This window comes from Euprymna scolopes, chromosome 29 (assembly GCF_053919585.1).
Source record: "Euprymna scolopes isolate OS-2025 chromosome 29, ASM5391958v1, whole genome shotgun sequence".
Taxonomy (NCBI): Eukaryota; Metazoa; Mollusca; class Cephalopoda; order Sepiida; family Sepiolidae; genus Euprymna; species Euprymna scolopes.
The window spans coordinates 33,188,375-33,207,090 of NC_136510.1; the positions used below are offsets into that span (position 1 = coordinate 33,188,375).

An 18,716-nucleotide genomic window follows, 5' to 3' on the forward strand; every position below is an offset into this window, starting at 1 on the left:
TATATATATATATATATATATATATATATATATATATATATATATGTGTGTGTGTGTGTGTGTGTGTGTGTGTGTGTGTGTGTGAGTGTGTGTGATTGTATCGATATAGTCTCCGAGATGCAAATCCACTGAAATTACAGTGTTTATCAAAAAGTGCTCAATAACAAGCAGAGCGTAATTATGGGATACTTATTCCTACTAGCATTATTGGCTGGATATCTGCATGCATGTTTCTGCTGTGAGTCTATTAGAGAAGCATGATTTGATGAAAGGTGGAGCTGTTTAAAATCTAGTTTGACAGGGAAAGAAAAAAAAAACTGGCATGAGAGAACTGTTTCTTTAAGAAAATTGCAACAGAAACATGTACGCCTATATGTAGCCAATATTGGCCAGCCCCGTCGTTGCTTAACTTCGAGGGTTATGTAGGCAACAAATTATATATATATATATATATATATATATATATATATATATATATATATATATATAAAAGCCAAGTACGTCCAAGGATGGAGTACTACTGCCACATCTGGGCAGGAGCTGCTAAAAACAGCCTATCCTGCCTTGACAGAGTACAAAATAGACTTTGTGGTGTAGTGGGGGGTGCCCTTTTCTCTTCCCTGCAACCTCTCTCCCACAGAAGAGACGTTGCAAGCCTGTGTTTGTTTTATCGCTATTTCCATGGCAGGTGCTCGTCTGAGCTCCAATCCCCCCTCGTCAATCTTTCACGAGAAACACCTGTCTAGCTGAAACTACTGTCAATAATTTTCCCCACTCTTTATCTGTGCCTAAATCCAAACGTAGATTCCATGAGCAAAGCTTCTTTCTTAGAACTGCACGCCAGTGGAACTCTCTGCCGCTTGCCTGTTTCCCACCTGACTACAACTTGGACGACTTCAAGTCCAACATAAACAAATTCCTGACAAACCGCCCCCTTAAGTAAGACACTCTATCAAAACCCCCAATACTATTGATTACTACAATACTATCTCATTGATTACTATACACGCAATAACCCTTATCCCTGAGTGGCCTTCGCCTCTTGACAAGTGTTGATCCCCATATATATATATATATATATATATATATATATATATATATATATATATATTGTTTTTGAAAACATTTTTAACCCTTATTCTTCACTTAATCTTCAAAACAAACGTTAGGACTAAATGAATTTGTTTTGTCTTGTAAAGGCTACCATAGTTTCTTTAAAAGTAACGTTAAATTTTGGATTTTTTTATTTTTCGCCACGCAACATCTATATATTGAGATAAAAGATGGAATTAATTGAAATTCAGGTACTTATGTTAGAATATTTTTTCATATTTTTATAGCAAGTCATCCTAAATCTTATTGAGACAAAAATTAAAAAAAAATTTGATCGGTTCAAAAACTTTTTTAAAAATAGTAAACGTTTCAATGAACTAAATATATAAGATAACATTATTCTCTTTTTCGTAAGTCCATTCTCTCTCTCTCTCTCTCAAAAAAAAAAAAAAAAGAAACGAAAATAAACAAAAAAACAAAAAGAAACTTGAAGTAAACTCAGCAAACCTCATCCTTATATCATCCGTACAATAAAGAGAACGAAAAGAGACTTCTATAAACATCCCGCGCATCTATTTATAAGACGTTTATTTGCTAGATCGATTGTTCATTATTGAAAACATCACACGGCATATTGGCGTTCTCAAGATCGGCTGTCTTCATTAGTTATTTTCATCAAAATAAACATCCGTGCCTAACATCTTTCTGAGTGTCTCCTGACCTGTTACACGTGCGAATCTGCAAATGTCATATTACATAGTGTGTTATTTAAAAGCAGCCGATTGTTCCCCAACGCACTTGATCTCCTCTAAAAATGTCCAGCATTCAGACCGGTTTCACCTGAAACAAGGCAATTTAATATTCTACAGCGAGTAAAAAACAAAAACAAAACCAGAGAAAAGGTATCAGGAAACGATTTTCTAACAGATAAGAATCTAAAAAAGAATTAAAAAAAAAAAAAACTGACACAAACTCAAAGAAACGCTGAAACGATTTTTTAGTGTTAAAATTTGTTGATTTCATCTTGACTCTTTCCTTTTTGCTTCTTTGTTTAGTCGTTTGTATTTCTAGATTTGTTTTATAATTCTGTTATTCTTATTCCTCCTAGACTGTTTGAGTTGGATTTGAAAGCGAAATCTAATTTGGCATTGCCTCGCCCCCTCTCTCCCTATATATATATATATATATATATATATATATATATATATATATATATATATATATATACGTATATAAACGCACACATATATATATATATATATATATATATATATACGTACATACATACATTGTGTGTGTATATATATATATATATATATATATATATATATATATATATATAGATATATATATATATCGTATATTTCAGCGTATAAGGTGATCGTCAGATAAGACGAGGTACAAAATTGGAGCAAATGTTAATAAATTTATCATCTATGAGTTGTATAAGACAACTGCTAAATCACGAAACCATGTTTCTTTAGCCTAGACTAAAAATTGCAACACCCGATATCTTATAAAATATTGATTTTTAAAGATGATTTTTTTTAACTTTAAGGGTCTTCTTATACGCCGAAATATACGGTATATATATAACGTTCGCAGAAATTATGAGTTGAAACAATTACATTGAGAGCATTGCCAGGACCGCTGCGAAGTGGTACCATTAAAATGGGCGACCGTTTGTGCTCCAGAATTTATTTTTCAAGATGGTCATCACAGTTTTCGATACCAGTGATGAGGTGCTGATTGTGCATGGGCGCCCGGAGCGCGCTTTGGCACTGACATCTTTGTCGTAGTTCTCAAACTGACAAACCTATCACCTTACTGTGTTGATATCAACAATATCGGCTGTGAACATCGGTGAACGTTGATCGCTTCAAACTTTTTTCTGCATAGAAGAATTAAACGACACATCTCTGCTTCTGACATACGTCCAAAACGGGATATGTTTTCTTAGACTCTAGATAGAACTTTCAGGTCATGAATGCATAAGTTCAGTCACCATAACAATGAAATTTGCAATCCCCTATGATCCATTTTTACAAAGATTCGGCCCCGAATTAGTTTTATCCTAAAATGTAACACATTTATATTATTCAAGCAATAGTGATAGTAACGGGAGAGAACTCATGCTGTACTTTGTTAAATGTCTATCACGTTTTCCTTCTTGAATACTGTTATAACTCTTTCGATTACAGTTTAGCTCTTCGTTTTTTTTTTATAAATATGTAGTTGATTTATTGGATAGTGTCGTATAGTTGCAATTGTGGCCGTAGTGATGATGCAGCAGCAACAAATTTTGTAGCAAAAATATTTTAACAACAACAAAAAAGAAGAAGAAGAGAAACGCGAACCATATATTTTCTCAATCACGTTATCCTCCTGAGCGTTTTATTCTTTTAAACATTATGTGATGTTGCCGTCTCCCAGTCGTATTGAAACGACCGAGGCGAACGAAGACAGCTTTTAAAAAAGGCATCTAATTACAGTAAGCTTACAGATTGAAAGTAAACACATTTCTTCATTTTATCCCTACGTGTCTCTTGTGACTTCCTGCTTAGATACTCTTTACTTTTAAGGAGATTTTCTAATTCTTTAATTAATATAGCTCGACAATCGTCTCAATGGTCGTGTTACAAAAAAAGCCCCCCCCCCAAAATACAAGACAACTTGTAGGTATGTAAGTTGTGTCTAAGGTGTGTATGGGTATTTGTATGTGTGTGTGATACCGTGGTTGCTCAAGATACCATCGTGTCTGAGGATACCGCCGTGATGAAGAACCGCACACGCTGTCAATTGATTATTGTCCGGTCGTGTCTGCCACAGTGACAATCTTATTTATCCAACGCTAATTCGTTAACGCACTGACTCTTTCTAACTAACCTCTCCTTTAGCTCTTTTCCTCATTATATGTGCGTTGGACCGGTAAACTTAGATGCTTGATCTTCCTCTTAGTCACTCTAAGCTTGTCACCAGATTTGGGAACATCATTTTCTCTTTCCAGCTTATGCTATACGACCACCGAGAAACTAACAACCAACTTTATTTTACTTCCTCATCACATCTCGTAGGTGTGCGGGTGCAGTCCATCGAGTCCGGCTAGCCTTATGCAGGAGATTATGTTTCAACATTATTTTGAAACACCCACATGCGTCTTTCTCTATTAGCTTTGCAACCATTTATCTTCGAATTACATTTTCCTATCGGTCTAGTAGTCAGGGGCAAAAAAGAGATAAATTTTAATTCGCAACTCTTTCTATTACACATGCGCATAAACAGTGATAATTTATTAATTTTCTGGTGTACTCAGTGACACGATGTTTACATCCCATTGAAATGTAAATTGTATATTTTTCCCCTTTCACTTGTAAAACGCTGTGGACGTGGAACACATTTCTCAATGTATGCATCGTATTTGAATGCATACAGATCAATGACTGTCGACTTGTTAAACGGAAAACGTCATAGTTGTTGTAGAGCAATTACTTGGAATCGATGATTCTTTTGTAAAGAAATTCTGCCCAAAATAACCTCTCCGCCCCAAAACAGATAAGATGCATGTTGTTTAGAAAAAAGCGTTTCGTTACTTACTCATGACGATAGAATCTATTTGCTTTTTTGAGTATTTGCCTGAAAGGATCGTCTCCCTCAGCATTCGGTAATAGATCCACACATATAAAGTTAATGCTACTAAGAGTAAGCTCCTTTTCTTTTACATTTACAAAAAGCATCTGCAAACACCGTTAGTCATAACAAATAACACACTACTTGATAAATCATCTTTCAAACTCCTCAGTAAAATAAACTGGATTATTGATGATATTGCAAAGGCTGCTGCAAAGAAATTGGGTTCCTGTTACCATGTTAGAAAATTATTCCCATCTGAAAGTATCAGGTATTATTACAAATCATCCCTTCGCTTATGCATAGAATATTGTTTCTACATATAGGTTGGTGCATCCATCACTAGACTCTCTCTCTCTTTCTCTTTCTTAGATAACCCACAGAATCTCAAATCTAATAGGTCCCACACTAGCAACCAAGCTACAAACCCTGTTCCATCACGGCTATGCTGAATCTTGCGCCCGTTTTACAAATTCGTTAAAACGTATTGTACTTGTACTCCCTAAAAATAATCTGCTCACTATTTCGCCATCTGTTCTACAAAAGCCTGTGCTCTGCATTCTATTCAGATTAACTCTAACCCTAATTTGACCTTTACCATAATTAAACCAAAACCTTACTCGACGAATATTAATTCCCGACCCACAAAAGTAAACCAATGGCGTGTGCGCGCACCGTGCATAAGTAGCGAGCTCATATTAACAAAAAAATCATTCGGGACAGGGCTTCTCTGGAAAAAGACCCGAACCTACAATGACTCTTGAAACCTGCAAGCAATTTACAAGATTTATTAAACAGATAAAATATTTAGGTCACCAATCATTAAACAGATTTTGTTCACACGGTTCGCTGGCATCTCGTCACTGCAGACAGATTATAACATGCGTTGTATAATGCGCACAGGTCAAGTTTGATAGTTCTTCTTAAATGTATGTGATATTTTCTGTGAGTGGTGCGGTGTGCTTGGAACAAACACACACGATTCTATTTCAAACGTAGAAATTTCGGATTTAGATTTTGTAAAAAGATATTGATCATCTCGCCGGATGAAAGATTTCCACTTGTTCCATTTAAGAACTTCGATTTTCTTTAATTTGAATCATTCATCAGCGAGTTGTGGTGGTGTGTACAATAGTAATAATATTTCAAGTCGTTGTAGTTGTGGCAGTTATGATTTTGATCGTTGTGATTGTGGTTGTGGTCGCTATAGTTGCGGTGTTTATGATTTTGTAGTAGTGACGGTTGTGATTGTAATTATGTGCGTTGTGGTTATAGTGCTGATGAGTGTGGTTTTAGTGGTTATATTTCTTGTAGTTGTGGTTGCCATGGTTATTGTTGTGGCTGTTATGACTGTGATGATTGTGAGCGTAGTTGTTGTGGAGTTTGTGATGCTTGCAGTAGTAGTGGTTTTAGTTTTAATTACAGTGGTTGGTTTTGGTTATAGTTATCATTCATTGCGTTGCAGTTATGGCACTGATGATTGTAGTATGGTTTTAGTGATTATAATTGTAGTGGTTGTAATAGTCGTATTTGTGGTTGTGGTAGTTGTAATCGATGTAGTTGTTAGGATTGTGATTGCGGTGTTTGTGATGTTTATGGTTATCATTAAGTGTGTTGTAACTATGGGACTGATACTTGTTGTAGTAATTATAGTTGTATGGATTGTAGGTATCATTCTTGTGGCAATTGTTGCTGTTCTTATGGTGGTGATCGTAGTTGTTGTGGTACTAGTGATGCTTGTTGTAGTTGTGATTGTGGTTGTGATTGTATGTGTGGTTGCGGATGAAATCATGGTGTCTGCAGTGGTTTGGGTTGTAATTATGGTGTTTGTAGGGGGTATGGTTGTAATTATGATGTTTGTAGGGGGTGTGGCTGTAATAATAAGGTTAGGATTTGTTGTGATAATGATGTTTATAGTGATTGTGGTTATAATTATGGTGTTTGTAGTAGTTGTGGTTGTAATTATGGTGTTTGTAGGGGATGTGGTTGTAATAAAAAAGTTTGGATTTGTTGTAATAATAGTGTTTATAGTGGTTGTGGTTGTAATTATGGTGTCTATAGTAGTAGTAGTTGTAATTATGGCGTGTGTAGTGATTGTGTTTGTAATTATGGTATTTGTAGTGGTTGTGGTTGTAATAATATGGTTTGAAGTTGTTGTGGTTGTAAAAATGATATTTGTAATTGTTGTCGTTGTAAGTATGGTGTTTGTAGTAGTTGTGGTTGTAATTATAGTCTTTGTAGAGGTTGTGGTGGTAATTATGGCGTTTGTTGTGGTTGTGGTTGTAATCATGGTGTTTACAGTGGTTGTGGTTGCAATTATCGTATTTATAGTGGTCGTGGTTATCATTATGAGTCTTCTGGTTATTGCACCGACGATTAGGTTGTAGTGCTTAATAGTTGTTGCGGTAGTGTGTAGTGTCAGATCCACATTCACTGGCCTTGCTAGCAACATTCACATCGGCTCTCTTGTTAGTTCTAGAAAAAGTCTAGTAAACAAATGTTAACAACCTAATCAAGTAAATGAAACAAATTGTAGTTTTCTGCTTCAGATGCGAATGAATGTATTCATCATTTATACACTAACAAAATGACTTCTTTCCGTGTGAAGTATTGAGAACGTTTTCCCTGTAAAGATTCAGGAAAAGGACTCGAATATTGTACGCGAGACACCCCCATTTACATTACATGACTAGTTCGAAGAATTCTGTAATGATGAATGCGTGCTTTTCCATTGATAAAATTTGCTCTTCAAATCTGACATAAAAGATAAAACATTAATTCCTAAGGTCTTTTGAAAATTACGTCAACAGAAACGTACTGCTTTTTTCTCCTGGTTTTGTATTCCAAGGGGAGATAATCCAGGTTTAATAAGATACAGAAGTCGTATTAAAACACATTCATCGTTTTGCAGTTACTGTTCTTTACTCCTGTTCACAACCGCACATAATTGTTTAGTATGTCAAGTGTCATACGCGCGCGCACACACACACACACACACACACACACACACACACACATATATATATGTATATGCAGATAAATGTATCAAAGGAAATACATTTTCTTTCCTATTCAGGTATGCTTAACTCTTTCCTCCTACTTATATTTTAATATTATTTTATATTTCAAAGTTATATAATTCCTTCATTTCTTATTTGAATGTTCTTAAGTTAGTTCTTTATCTATATTTTACATTTAGTATAATTCTAATCTTTCTTTACTGATGAGAAGCATTTAGCTTCGAAATACCATAGCCTATAGAGCTTTTTCGTTTATATTCTTTCCTAAAACAATAATACGGAACTACTGTAGATTGAAGCTGAAATAGTGAAACATATAAGTATAAACAAAAATTTGAAAGTGGAGATTAGTATTCGAGAAATAAATTGATTAAATAAATGAATTGGAGAAAAAAAAATAATGATTAAAATAAAAAAAATACGAAACTGAGGCGATTACGTAAGCTTCTTGGCCTAACTTTCACAGGAAACATGAGTTGGAACAATTACATCGAGGGCATTGCTAGGGCCGCTGCAAGGAACGTGGGCTCTCTCTACCGTGCTAGAAAACTACTAAAACCCGAAAGTATCCTGTACATCTATAAGACAACCATTCGCCCATTTATGGAGTATTGCTGTCATATTTGGGCTGGTGCATCGGCTACTAGTCTCTCGCTCCTTGACAAGGTTCAAAAGAGAGTCGCAAATCTGATAGGCCCTGAACAGCCATCTAAGCTTCAGCCTCTGTCCCATCGGCAAAACGGTGCATCCCTCTGCCTGTTCTACAAGTATTTTAATGGTGAATGCTCTGACGAACTGCAATCACTTGTGCCCCCACGATGTGAACACCCTCGACAGACCCGACAGGCTGCAAAATCCCATCCACACACTGTAGAGATACATAGATGTAAAATATCTTTCTACTCCAGTAGTTTCTTCCCCAGAACCGCTAGACTTTGGAATTCCATTCCAGGTCCCTGCTTCCCCCAACTGTACTGACGTGCAGAAGTTCAAGTGCAACGTGAACCAACATCTTGCTGCCCAAATCCCTACATAGAACCCCAGTAGTTGTTGCCCCTGATAGTATCCCCCTACACCAAAGTGGCAATGTGCCTTTTTTGGGGTGAAAATGTAATAAAAATATATGTATGTATGTATGTATGTATATATATATATATATATATATATATATATATATATATATATATATATATATATATATATATATACCTGGTGGCGCATAAATCATTGCATTGCATTTTCTTAATTCTTTTGTATTATATCGTTTGAAATTGTAATTTTGTTTTGATGTTTTTATGTATGAAACGTAATGTCTAATAATGTAAAGATATTTTATTGAAAAATTTCATTTTAAAATCATACAGTGACTTATGTGCCACCCTGTACACATACACACACACGCACACACACATACACACACACACACGCACACACACACATATATTTAAGGTATATATCCCTTATAATATCGCCCAAATTGTCTCTAATAACAAGCTGAATGAATGTTTCCGATTTCAAAATATATATACTTTGGATCAAAACAAAAATGACAAATGCTTTTGATTTGGTCACTTGATCTGGACTCTACAGATCTTGAGAGGCTAATCTATTTTACATATCCTCACAGATATATTTGATTATACATATATCGGCCTGTATCTAAATAATAAATTATCTGTGAGGAATTCTAACAAAGTCACAGGGGATAATTTTAAGAAAATTATACACCTATTGAAATAGCTAGGCCTAATAATAGATGGAAAATAACTAGGCCTAATAATAGATGGAAAATAACTAGGCCTAATAATAGATGGAAAATAACTAGGCCTAATAATAGATGGAAAATAACTAGGCCTAATAATAGATGGAAAATAACTAGGCCTAATAATAGATAGAAAATAACTAGGCCTAATAATAGATGGAAAATAACTAGGTCTAATAATAGATGGAAAATAACTAGGCCTAATAATAAGTGGAAAATAACTAGGCCTAATAATAGATGGAAAGTAACTAGGCCTAATAATAGATGTAATGGGAAAGACAGAAAAACTAATTTTTAGATGTCACTCTAAGTTTAAATGAAACTACTTAGGAGCCATACTCAAATAACAGTGAGGATAAAGATATAGCAACTAGAAATTGTAATAACCGAAACGATAATAACAATTACGTCAATAGAAATTATAACCTAAACAATAAAGCGAAAATTGCAATTGCAGAAACCATGCAAATGTCCTTTACAAAGTAAATACTAACTAAAAGCAGTGTTTACTAAAACGCAATATTGTTGTATTGCTCTCTGATGGCCTAATTGTCAAATACGTTTAAGTCTATTTAATTAAAAAAATATTTTTCATTTCTTGACTTAACACTCGTTGGCGAAAATAGAAAACACAGCTTGTTATAAAAAAGATATCGTTTATTTGTAAATAGATGCTTTCTGTTTCAATGACATTGACAAATCTAATGGTGTGGGTAACGGGATTCGAGGTGGTGATAGTATTAGAATGGGTTGCTAGCACCCTCTCCTGTCGCTGTCTCGAATCGCCCTCTCGACCTTTGTATCTCTTTTTATTTGGCCCAGATGACGACAACATTCCATCCTGTATTGTCACCAAAATGTGGTCACTGACTGATCAGGGATTTTGCATCCTAAAATTTAACCTCGCTTTGACGTTATCTCTTAGGCCTTGCATACAAGGTGGCTGAATTTTGTTTGCCGTCAATCGACCACACTAAGACCCAGCACATGACCTTCGGTCACGTTTTCTGGCAAAATCCATTGTTTAACGTCACTCCCCGGATATCTGGATTATGCAAAAATATTTGTTAAACAGAAAACGAATAACAAGATATACTTCTCGGGCATTATCTCCTTTGATACTAAAAGCATATACGACGACCATAAAAAAGCACATTCGATATAAATAAATAAATAAACGCCGAATAAAAACTTAACTCTCCACCTATTACTGGGAACTCAACGAAAGAGAACGCATACCAACAAACGAGTGAGAAATAGTTTAGACAAATTATGTGTAAATTATGTCTGAATGAGAATGTAAACTTCAATAACTTTTGTGGGCATTTTTTCTTAATTCTAAACTTTTTTTTTCGGACGTATGTATACGGATTTCAGACGGAACACTTTATTTAATCCATATAATATATTGTTCTCGTTCTGTCAGCCATGAGCAGATAAAAGTCCTAAGTAATTAATTTTATTTCATTCTTAATGCTGCCCATAGTGATAATTGAACCTTCAACATTCATACATCTATAACTAAGAACTGATTGTATCTGACACGCTTATCTCTTCCGTCAAGTGTATATCTCCACTACAGGTGATGTAAACAAATCCAAAAATAAAAAAAAATAATATAAACTTCCATCCGATTACGACCAATCTGTCGAGATTCTGTAGATAGATTCCCAAGTTCGACATGAAGATCCCCTAGTCCTACGAAATGCACCAAAATGAAATTAGAGGTTACATCGGGTGAAACACTGTGAGTATAACATTCAAATAGAATTATATTTCGAATAATGCAAATAATCCGAATTGTTTCCATAGTTACACGAATGTACGTTGTATTGTATGATAAATTACTTTGTTGTTTTTAATAGCAGGTGCTTTGTATTTTATGGACCCCAGGCGGAAGGTTTTTCTGTTTCTCTGCCAAATTATAGTAATGCTCTATCTACTGTTATACTTATTATTCAAGCTGCAAAATAACAAATTGAATAAAGTCACAGGATTTGCGCTAAAGTCTGGCCTCGTTAACAAAAAGGAAAAGAAAAGAAACATTATATATATATATATATATATATATATATATATATATATATATATATATATATATATATTACGTTTTTTTATATAAATCCGTTGACCTTTTGTTGGCCGAGTGCATAGGAGAGTTCCTGCGGCTAAATGGTCTATAATTTGACAGATACGAGTGATTTAACCTACACCAAAAGTGCGTAAGACTATCTGACTAAAATGACAAACCAAAATTGAGTTGCAGAAATAGAAAAATATTTAAAAAATTATAGTTTTATGTGAATTATGTGTAAAAACTCATCACTTACGGATTCTTCTACTAACTACACGATCCGTTGAATGAGAGTTGGCTCAGTGTACATTAGCGTATATATTTAGTGGCATAAACTCCCCATCTGTGGAACAAACTGCTACAAGATTGCTCCCCCGAGAGATACAATATCGTCACTTTTAACTCTTATAAGAAGGAACGCTTGCTATGTGTGTGTGTGTTCGCTATAGAAGGACTGGTATTTCCTCCAGTACTTTTGACCTGTACAGCTTTCAAAACTAAAGATTGATATAAAAATCTGCCTGGACAACGAATTCCAATTATTAGTGTGTGTGTATGTTTTCTTAATCAATATATTTCAGTCTCAATTTCGGAGATAAGGGCTGATTGTTTATATTACTTGTTTTGATCGAACTATTTCTTATTTGTGCAACGTTTCGATCGATGTAGCATTCGACTTTCGTCAGGCATGTTGGTCGCCATATTGGAATTCCCAGGACGAAGGTCGAAGGCTACATCGACCGAAACGTTGCGTAATTAACACTCAAGATAAGGACAATAGTTCGATTAATAGTTCGATAAAAACAACTATATATTTGTTTCGTTCACTTTCATAAGTAATATGTTATTTTAAGATAACTATCTGTATAGGAAGTAGTGGAATTTTTTTCTTCTCACATTTAGAGATCAATTATCACTGTAACCCACGAACACCGGGAATATTTTTACACATATTCTTGTAGCACCGTTATTATTTTATACTTTGGTCTCGTTATCTATTCTTTTTTAACTCTTTGTGACCTCAAACAAGGTATATTCTCACTTGGAACGTGAGGAATTATCATTTGAGATCATGTCTAACAGGGAACTGTGGAGAGTGGAACAGCGAGACGCCTGTTCAGATTACATGGCAACTTCAGCAGATGAGTACAGTCCGTGAAGCAGGAAACAGGGTAGGGATTCCAAAGTTTAGCAGATCGGGGGAAGAACTTATTTGAGTATAAAGCTTTCTGGCATCTAACAGTGAAGAGGTGGGATTTTTTTGTTGCCGTATTAGTCAGGAGTATGCACATCGAGAGGGGCACAAGTGCTATGGGTTCATCAGAGCACATACCATTTAAGCACTTGTAAACAAGGCACAATGATTCAATATTGCTGTGATATGACAGAGGTTTCAGCTTGATTGATAATGCGTGACCTATTAGATTTGAGTTTTTTTAACATTTAAAGTAAGAAACTGGTGATAGATGCAGCAGTCTAGGTGTAGCAGCAATACTCTATGCATAGGCGAATTGGGGCTTTGTAAAGATTATAGAATACTCCCTGGTGTGAGTAATTTTCTATATTTATATTATGTTGAATATTTTTCATTTTTAAGCTAAACAAGGAACGCTTATCCTTTTAGTCTTAGATCCAATTTGATTGGCTACTTTAAATAATTATCATATATTAAAGTGACGTTGTGAATGAAGAGCGAATGTAGTTTGTGAGATGTTCAGGAGTTCAAAATTGACGAGCGCGGACGGAAGAAAGTGAAACAAAAGTACAGCTTAAAATACTGTTATTAGAACACAATATTGGTTTAGTATAGCTTAGAATGTAGACTTTGAATAAGCGTTATTCGTTCTTTCTCTTGTGGAAGCTATTCTCTCTCTCTCCCTCTCTCTCTCTCTCTCTATCTCTCTCTCTCCGCCTTAATAATACAACCACGATAATTAAATAAGCAACATATATTGGGTGAAAAAGTCTTCGGGTTAGTAATTTGCATTTGACAATGATCCGACCAGACACAAAACCCCCAGAAAAAAATCACTAAAGACGGATTAAATCCATCGAAAACCCCGCAATCCGGCCAACTAAGCATTTTCTTCTGACCACTTCAAGAAGTTTCAGATCGTCGTCGTCGTCGTCGTCGTCATTGTCCAAGCCATTATCGGCAAGGAACCGAAGGCGGCTAAGTAGTTGAGAAAACGAACTGACAACCTGAGTATGCCGAGTTCGAACCCAGTTCGTGCCAGAGAAACACTTTCATTTAGGGATGTAGGCAAACGTTACGTGGTTATTCCCGTAAGTACCCGACGTCTTTCTAGAAATTATTTAAACTGGATAAATATCGGGGAAACGAATGTCAATAATAAGCTCATTCAAAATGTATGAATGATGCTCAGCAACTGTAGTAGAAATAGCAGCAGCAGCAGCAGCAGCTGATATAGAACGAAAGGATCGAGATAAATATTACAAAATTAGAAACAGTAAAACAAGTGTTGAGAACAGTAAATTTCAACACGAGGCTAGAGTAAGCATAATCTTAGAGTAGCGGACAATTCCATAAGCAATTAACAGACTAGTCGTGATTGCGTAACAGGATATTACGTCAGAAAAGGCAGAACGTAACAAGAAAATGTGATAAATTCTGCTTTCTTTTGAGTTTACTAAATTAAACTGGCGAGACGTCTTTTTCGACGTCCTCTCTCCACAGTTTTGATAAAGGAAATTACCGACCATCATTGTTGTAGATTGCTCAGAAAAACTAAACTCCAGAAATAAATGATGTCTTTTTGGATTTGGAGTTTCTCTCCCCTGTGCTCTCTTTCACACAGAAGAGACGTTGCGAGCCTTTCTCTGCTTTGCCGTTATTTTCGTGGCAAGCGCTCGACTGAGCTCCAATCTATGCCCCCCCTGGTCTGACTTTCACGAAAAACACTTGTCTAACTGAAACTACTACTGATAATTTCTCCCACTCTTTATCTAAAGGTAGATAATATGAACAGAGCTTCTTTCTTAGAACTGCACGCCCATGGAACTCTGTTTCATTATCCTGCTTTCTAACTGACTACAATATGACCGTTTTCAAGTCTAATGTGAACAAGTTCTTGATGATCCGTCCCTTAAGTAATTCAATTAAGTAAATCTCCACTAATAACGATTACTACGACATTCTCCCATTGACTACACCTATTACCCCTTATCCTTGAGTGGCTTTGATAAAGTGTGACTTCTTTCGGAAAAATAAAAATTCCTTCCATTATTACAGCCACCATACGTTCTCCTCACATTCTATGTGCGTTGTTTCTGGCAAAGGTGGAAGAATTGCTGTTCTCTGAGTTGGTTGTTACTTTGAATGAATTTGTGTGGAAATTGACAATGCTCATCCTCGATCATCTATCGATCTATTCATCTAATTAACCTATATATTCCGAGTGTTGATAAACGGTAATATAAATTTAAAAAAAAAACATTGACGGAACAGAAAAAGAAGGTGATTGACGAACTATCCACAGAGCAATTGTTGACGTTTCATCGTAAAACAGAGCGAAAACTGACCTGGGATATTCGTGGCAATCTGGGATCGAGCGGCGCACCAAACACTCTGCACAAGTACATGGCATTATTTCTAAAGACTGTGTATATTTGTATACATACGGAAGTCATTTAAATAGTAAAGCCTCCTATTTTTTAACTCAAAATGTTGAAGAGCTAGGAAGATGGGAGTCGTATTATTAAAATGAGAGACATTTTGTGCCCGAGAATTTATTTTTCTACTTTAAGCTACCATCATTTAGAATGGTCTTTCGCCAGGAATTTATTAAACGCATCTCTGAATCTAAGTAACGTCCATGGCAGGTGTTGTTTATTAGAGTCTCACACCATCAATATCTGCAACATACAGATGTAGCTTTCAGGTGATAAATGCAAGAGTTGATTCATCATTATAATCCAGTTGGAAAAAGAAAAACGGAACAGAGTTGCACAGACTTGCAGTTCTAAGAAAGAAGCTTTGTTTATGGAATCTACCTTTAGGTTTAGGCACGGACAAAGATTGGGGAAATTATAGATAGTAGTTTCAGGTAGATGAGTGTTTTTTATGAAAGTCAGACCAGGAGGGGGACATAGATTGGAGCTCAGACGAGCACTTGCCATGAAAATAACGATAAAGCAGAGGCAGGCTCGCAACGTTTCTTATGTGGGAACGTGGTTGCAGGAAGAGAAAGTAAAAAACAAATAATACATTATTTACTTCTGGAGTTTAGTTTTTCTGAGAAATCTTTAACAATGATGGTCTGCTATCTCCCTTTTCAAAACTGTAGAGGGTGGACTTAAAAAAAACAACGTCTGGCCAGTTTAATTTGGTAAACTCAAAAGAAAGCAGGATTCAACTCGTTTCTTTTTTACGTTCTTCGCTTCATGACGTAATATCCTGTTACACAATCGTGACTCTAGTCTGTTAATTGCTTACGGAATTGTCCACTCCTCCAATATTATGCTTACTCTAGTCTTGTGTCGAAGTTTACTGTTCTCAACAATAGTTTTCCTCATCTGTCTCTAATCCTGTAACGTTTATTTTGATCCTTTCGTGCCATATCTGCTGCTGCTGCTGCTATTTCTACTAGAGTTGCTGATCATCATGGAGGCTACAAGCATACGTGTTACTTTACAGCTGACAAAACAGATCATCTCCACTGATTAACTTCTAAACGACTTGGATCCGACAAAAGGCATATTTGGTTCAATATCAATTCTTTTCTACACGCACTTTGCTGTGCGTATCTTATCAATTATCCATATATTAATACCTAGTACTATTAACGTACGTACGTATGCACGTGTGTCACGGTTACCAGTTTTTAAATTATTTGATGAGAGATCATATTTATGAAAAACGACGATATAAGATGACAACATACTACGAACATACAATTAGTACATAGATACACTAATTTAACGTTCGTAGTATGTTACCACCTTCTATACTCCTGTTAATAAATAGGATCTCCCGATCATAGAAGACGCAATGTAAACAAAATTATAAAAAAATAATATGATGTCGTACATGAAACTAAAATATACTCTCTTGCTGGCTAGGATCCATAAGTAGTATCTGTTCTGTCTCACGATGGTATAATAATATCGTAGAATTTCCCTTCGCACTGGGCGTCCACACAATGGAAATATGTCACAGACTCCTATAGAGAGACTCTTTGGAGTAATAACTAATATATTCTAACACTACATTAGCCAGATTACTTAGATTGTACAGTTTTAACAAAAGGGATACAATAATCCTGTGTGGTCTCCATTCACGCTGAACGTCCACAGAATTTCCAGCAGCAATATATTACATATGGAAGATGCTATTGTGGAGTTTCCACAGGTCTCACTAGTTATTAACATTATCGCAACACCCGCTTATCTTAGATTTATCGCTAACAACGGTCATTAGTATTCTCTGTAGAAAAGCCCTGCAAGACTCCAATGCTCTCCTCACTTTTTCAATTGAAGTCTAGTTAGTGCTATTCCTCCCCAATCCTTCCGCGACTCTCTGGAGTGGAGCCATCCTATGTAGACGCCACCTTATATTTTTTCAAATAATTGTTTTAGGTGAGGCGTTGGTTAATAGAGCTATTATTGGCTCACAGGAAGCTTTCACACAGGGCATCAATTATCCCTCCTTGAACACAACCTGTTGTGTTCCCTGTGACAACAAGTCTCCCAGATTTCCAGTACTCTCCACCTCTTTTGACAATATTTGCAAATAAATTTGCTTTATCGCAACACTCTTTCCCCATTGATTTCTCGCTAGCAGCGGCCATTTGTCTCCACTGGAATTTGAATGGTAATAAGCCTCCCCAAGGTCCCAGTTCTCTTCGCACTTGTATAGTGGAGGTCTGGTCAGCGCTCTTTCCTCCGTTTTTCCATCCTCCTTGACCCTTTTCGGCTATTTGGTATCACTCTTTTGGTGGGGATGAGGCAATGGGGTAGGTGAGGGATAGAAAACTTGTAGATATGCAGCGTCAATGGCTTGGAGATATTATTATTATTATTATTATTATTATCATTATTATTATTATTATCGTTATTATTATCATTATTATTATCATTATTATTATTATTATTATTATTATTTATCCTGTACTGACGCAGAGTTCTTACACAGGTCATTATCAGAGATTACTCGCTGATAATAATCGGTGGTGTTTAGTAGAATCTAGGTAACAACAAGTCACCCCAGATCTCCAGTACTTTTCATCTCTTTCGACAAACTTTACAAATGACTTTGCGTTAATGCAAACGCCGCTTACCATTGATTTTATCCTGGCAATAAGCCTCTTCAATTTCCCAAACTCTTTATACTCATCCAGTGGAGGTCGGGTTAGTGCTCTCTCGCCTTTGTTCTTCTATCCTCGTTGACCTTCACGGCATCAGCTGAAGATGATGCCTTTTTTTATAGGAGGGGCGACAGTTTCCAAGATTACTTGCAGTTTCAGTCCCTTGTGCTCAGTCTTTTTTTTTTCTACATGGGGTCACCACGTATCAAGGCCCGGAGGCCACTCAGCGATAAGGGTTATTGCGTGTACAGTAATAAATGAAATAGTATTGTAGTAATCATTAGTATTGGAGATATGATGGAGTGTCTTACTTAAGGGGGCGGTTTGTTAGGAATTTGTTTATGTTGGATTTGAAGACATCCAAGTTGTAGTCAGGTGGGAAACAGAGTTCCACAATCGTGCACGTCTGAGAAAGAAGCTCTGCTCATGGAATCTACGTTTGGATTCAGGCACAGATGTGGCACACGTTTATGTTTTAAATAAAGAGGCGGAAGGCAAGCACTTTACAATTATACAGTTTCAGTTTTCATGATTTCATGCGATGTTCATTTCTATTTTACATCTATATCAGTTTCTGTGTGGTCGCATTCAAGGATTTTCCTTAATATTTCAGCCATTTTCTTTATTGTTATATTTTCTATCTTTTCAGTCATCCCTCTTATTTCAATCTCTCCCATCCTTTTTAAAAAAATTTTTCATATAGTTCCTAGTGTTCTTACTATTGGTGGTGTTACCTTAAATTTCGCCATCTTCCATATTCTTTTAAGCTCTCTGGTCAGTTCCATGTATTTGACCTGCTCCCCTGCTTTCTCGATCCCCACTTTGTAGTTTGTGGAAACGGCAAAGTCCACAAT

The 18,716-nt window shown here is 35.9% G+C and overlaps 1 protein-coding gene across 4 annotated transcripts in view; it reads right to left on the reverse strand.

The window, feature by feature from the left end:
* The window catches only part of LOC145252576 (uncharacterized), a 442,445-nt gene that overhangs the window by 286,106 nt on the left and 137,623 nt on the right, over positions 1-18,716 (reverse strand). The gene's annotated exons all lie outside the window — the stretch shown is intronic.